This window comes from Dipodomys ordii, unplaced genomic scaffold, assembly GCF_000151885.1.
Source record: "Dipodomys ordii isolate 6190 unplaced genomic scaffold, Dord_2.0 Scaffold230, whole genome shotgun sequence".
Classification (NCBI taxonomy): Eukaryota; Metazoa; Chordata; class Mammalia; order Rodentia; family Heteromyidae; genus Dipodomys; species Dipodomys ordii.
The window spans coordinates 511,127-516,556 of record NW_012267446.1 but is presented as its reverse complement, the minus strand read 5'-3'; the positions used below and the strand labels follow the sequence as shown (position 1 = coordinate 516,556).

Here is a 5,430-nt window from a genome sequence, read left to right as displayed (position 1 = left end):
GGAAAGACTTGGAAAAATTATATTAATTGAAGTAAGCCAGGCCCAAAGAAACAAAGGTCCCATAGTTTCCCTTATTTGCAATAACTAGTATATGTCTGGGACAAGTAGAAAAAGTCAAAAGTTATGTACATATGACCAGATAAGATGATGTTAAGCAAAATGCACTCCAAGATAGGGACACAAGTGGTTTTTTTTTCTTTCTTGCTATTGTTTCTAATGTATGTATAAGGTATCATGTGATTTTTTGTTGCTTTCTATTTTCCTTGCCTGCTGTATAACCCCTATTTTCACTGTATTTGAACTTGGTATAATTCAGGGAGTGGAAGGAAAAGAACAAAATGTTTAAATAGGGATGTAGGTTGACCTTTTGCAGCAATGAGATGTAGAAGACACTACGTTGAAAAACAAACTTTATAATTTAGGGGGCGGTGGGTGGAGAGGGATATAGTTGTGGAGATGGGAGGGAAGGGATGGTAGGGGAAAAAACCAAGGAGGAGGCAAAAATTCTTGATAAGAAATATGTTCATTACCTTGCTCATGTGACTGTAACCCCTCTGAACAGTATTTTCACAATAAAAAACGTATTTTAAAAAAATCCAAAATGTCCTTGTAACTGATTAAAATAATAGGTCAAGGTGGACTACTTGCTTGAAAACCTAAGATTATCTGGGCACAACTGTCCCATACCTGTGGATCATTCCAGGCTAAGTACTTAGGAGACTGGGATCTGAAGATTTCAGTTCAAAGCCACCCCAGACATGGAAGAGTGTGTTACACTTATCTCCAGTTAAGCACTAAAAAGCCAGACGTGCAGCTGTGACTCCTATGGAAAAGTGCTAGCCTAGAGAAAGAATAAAATTAAAGCAAATACCCAGGCCCTCACTTCAAGCCCCATGACAAGCACACACAATAAACTTAGTCTTGCTTGAGATAATCATTCCTAAATATTCTGATTCTACTTAGTTTATTGTTTATCTATTTTAAGACTGAATCTCTGATCACATTCATAAAGTAATGGCTTATGGTACATTGGAGAGAGGCAGTTGAGGTCTGTCTTATCATAATTCATTATTTAGGCAGATGTAGCTGGAGTTGTTTTTTTTTTCTGCCGTCCAGTCGTGGGGCCTGAACTCTGGGCTTGGGCACTGTCCCTCAGCTCTTCAGCTCAAGGCTAGCGCTCTACTACTTGAGCCACAGCGCAACTTCCAGCTTTTTTCTTTTTGCTTATGTGGTGCTGAGGAATCGAACCCCGGGCCTCATGAATGCAAGACAAGCACTCTACCACTGAACCACCTTCCCTGCCCCCCCAGCACTTTAGTCTTCTACCGGCTTGCATCTGTTCCACTTGATTGGATTCCTATGATGTGTGTGAACTGTGTTGAGGGAATGAAAGCTAATCAGCACCTGTCCATGATATTGGGATACTGTGGTCACTCTGGGAAGCTCTTCAACATAGGGTAATGTGTGTCTTTTAGCTGCACCCTTTTGAAGCAGATCTAATTTACCAATCTTGTCAGAGAACCAGTGGTTTTGAATGAGGAAAGGAAATTGGGGGCAGAGTATGACATTATGAGCTTTTGGAATTTTCCAGAAGGTCTAGGACAAAGGCTGAAAGTTGGCAAGTTTTCTCCATCAATGCCACATGTTCAGTGGTTGATTTTGTTTGAAATTCTGACAGAGTGGCCCATGGTTATTACCAAGGTGGGACTTTTCCATTTTTTTCACTATCTTCCTTTTGAAGATTTTATTATTGTTGAGTAGCTGTAGAAAAAGCTTACAATTCCCTAAATCGTACTGTGAGTAAAATGATTGTTGACAATGTCAAGCATCCTAGTTTCTCGTCCAGAGTTGTTTGTTTCTGACTAGAATGACATGATCTCTGTATAAAAAAGCAATAATAATCTTAAGGGATGTAGATGAATGAATAGCTCTCTATTTGCTGTAGCTTACCATATCTAATTTTCTCCTAATCTATGCTACTCCATTTTCCCCTATATGACTTCATTCCCTTACTATTAGGGAAGTAGATGGACAAGCTTTAAGCTTGAGTTCTTGAATTCCTGGCATGCATTAACCAGGCCTCATTTCCCCCTAGTCTACTGTGCCTCAGTACGGCATCCTTAGTCTATTGCAATCAAGAACAGACAGCACTGGGTGAGCACTAAGATCCTCCCAGGTTGTATGTGATAGAGGTGGGCTCATGGGCCAAGATTGCTCCAACAATATGCAATTAGTGGTGGCTACAGTAGAAATGAGATTCTCTGGTGGCAGATGACTTTCCCAGGTACTGAGGAGATACCAGAGCTCTGCCAGAGGCTGTCCTGGCTATGGGGTCATGGCACAGGTCTAGTGCTATCGCCTGGGGCACACTAAGCTGTGTGACAATATCAACATCTTGCTTCCTGTCCTACCCATGACTAATGGGATGGAGAACCAGGATGTGTCACAGGATGTGTCAAGGAAGCCACAAGCTTTGCACAGGTGGCAGACACCTGTAATCCTAGCTACTTAGAAGGCTGAGATCGGAGGATTAGGGTTGAAAGCCAGCCCAGGCAGAAAAGCCTGCGAGAATTTTATCTCCACAAAAATGTAAGAAAACTGGTGGTGGAAGTGTGGCTCAAGTGTTAAAGAGCTAGCCTTGACCTGAAGGATTCAGGGTCAGATCCCAGGCCTAGAGTTCAAGCCCCACATCCAAAAAAAAAGCCACAGGGCCATTTTAGTGAACACTGCCATGCACTCAGGCTTAATATCCCATCCAGAAAGCCCAAACAGTCATGTGGATACACTGAGGCCACACTCCAGATTTTGCTGCTGTATACCAATGCACACCGGATTTCTAGAGCAAACTAAATTTTGGCCTGATTCCATATTGAGCACAGTCCTTCTAGGACAATGGTCCCTGAGATGATTCACTGCACAACAAGACAAGGACTGATCCAGGTGTTAACAGAGTCACACAGCAACAGTGGTTTTACAAGGCTAAGCAGGAAGACAGGTGTCAGCCTACTCCATCCATGATGGAAACCGATGGAAATGGCATTTGGCTCTGCCTCAGAGACCTTCCAACACCTCCTGAAAGATTCCAATGGAAGCTGGAGTGCCATGACCAAACAGTGCTTCTAGTTTATTCTGGATTATTGGTCTAACCATGACATGCCTGACATAGGGTTCTAAGAAAAACCCTGACCCACTTTTATGCCCTCTTCATTAGGAGGTTGTATCTCATACCTGCTGTTGTTCACAAGATTGGAGGAGGGAGGTTGTAGCAGTGTCTTCCTTCTCTGTCCTAAAACAGTTCCAGAGGTACAATTTAAAGGTCTGTAGCCACCAGTGCACAATGGGCAACCAAGGGCATTTCTCTCTTCACAGATAATGTCCTTGCTTTTGGGTGATCTGCTCTATACATGCAGCCTTTCTATTGAAGTTTTCATAGCAGACAGTACTAGGTCATCTGGCTCCATTTTGGAAAATAAAAGAGACACTGCGCCTGTGGTGTGACCATGAATTGACCATAGAATATGAAGGTCTTGAAGATCACTGCATCCGTAACAAGGAAGTTCTGTGTCTTCTGTCCCCATCCTCATTCTGTGGGGAAAAACCATCCCCTTTTCAATAGCATATATCCACATTGTCCTTATACCTTTTTAAAATAACAAATCAAGGGTGACCAGTTCTTGAAAACCTAAGATTGTCTGGACACAAGTGGCTCACACTTGTGGTTTACTCCTGACTACAATTAACCACCAAATAGATAGAGGTGGAATTGTGGCTCAATGGATGGAATGCTTATTTTTAAAGAAAAAGAAACACACCTTAAGTTGAATGCCTTGGCTCTGAGGTTGAGCCACATGGTAGGCACACACACACACACACACACACACACACACACACAATGAACTAAGTCTTGATTAAGGTAATCTTTCATAGTTGTCAAGAATATTTTGCGATTTTACTTAGTTTATTATTTATTTATTTTTCAGACTGACTATCTGATAACAATCATAAAATAAGTGATAGGAATTCATTTTAAAGAGGTGATAGAGGTCTGCCATATTATAATTCATTATTTGGTTGGATGGGGCTGGAGTTTCATTCCCTTGAAATTGAATTTCTCCATCCATCTTGTATAACAATGTTTTAGGAACTTCTTAACAAGTTAGTCTACTGTGGGCCTGCCTTTGATAGAGTTGATTAGATTCCTGTGGTGTGTGTGAATCATGTGGTGGGAATGAAGGCTAATCTGTGTGCATCCATTGTACTGGGGTTCTGTGATAACTCTGGGAAACAGTTCACCATACTGCAATGTGTCCCTTTTAGCTTCATTCCCTATTGAAGCAGTTCCAATTTACCAATCCTGTTGGAGACCAAGTGGTTTTGAATGAAGAAAGGAAATTGGAGGCAGAATATGACATTAAGAGCTTTTGGAATTTTCCAGAAGGTCTGGGACAAAGGGTGAAAGTTAGCAAGTTTACTCCATCTAGGCCACATGGTCAACACCTGATTTTGTTTGAAAATCTGATAGAGTAACCCACAGGAATTACCAAGGTGGGTCATTTATAAATTTTCATTATCTCCTTTTTTAGTGCATTGTTATTATGAGGTAGTTGTAGAAAAAGCTTTCAATTCCCTAATCAGGTTATGAGTACAATCCTTTTGACCATGTTACCACATCCTTATTTCTCCCGCAGAGTTGGTCATTTTAACTATAATATCATGATCTATGTATAAGTATGCAGTAAGTTTATCTTGTTTTAATGCTTGTTCATCAAAACTATGGCTCAGTGGTATACATTTCACCACTTCCTGTTTCTGGAAGTTTCTTACTAACAGATTCATGGAGGGAAAAGGGGAACATTTCATTACCAATGTGTTGTTCTCTGTTTGCATATTGAATATCATAAAAGGTGAATGATACCTGTGAATCATTTTTCCAGCATTATGACAAAATAGCTGGGGGAATCAAACAAGAATACCACAGGGCTTGCTTTGCTTCTGCCTGGAGATTTCGGACCATGGTGGGGCAGATGTTGCTTTTGAGTCTGTGGTGAGACAGGATGTAATGAAAGGAGCATGTGCCAGTAAAATTCACCCACATCACGGCAGGTGGGAAGCCAAGTGAGAGGTGAATGGCCCTGGTACAGCAGCACTTTCAAAGCAATTAGCCATGCTTTAGAGTGTGGATTTGAAGTTTCCCTGAGTGATTTTCTTCTCATGCTCTTACTCATCTGTGAGAAAACACATCACCTGAATTTAAGAATGGGATGCAGGATTTAATTCCCATTTCCTAATTTCCTAGAATTAACATCTACCTCTTAAAGGCTCCACGACTTCCAGATCGCATGAAGGGCAGGATGTCAGAGCCCCACATGTTCTTCAGATCATGTTAGATGAAACTGTAAGAAGGCTTAATCAATTCATTCATTGGCTGTA

At 41.2% G+C, this 5,430-nt stretch overlaps 1 protein-coding gene across 1 annotated transcript in view; it reads left to right on the top strand.

Annotated features, from left to right (window-relative positions):
• LOC106000620 (vomeronasal type-2 receptor 116-like) overlaps positions 1–5,430 on the top strand; it is a 38,499-nt gene that overhangs the window by 18,557 nt on the left and 14,512 nt on the right. The window lies entirely within an intron of this gene.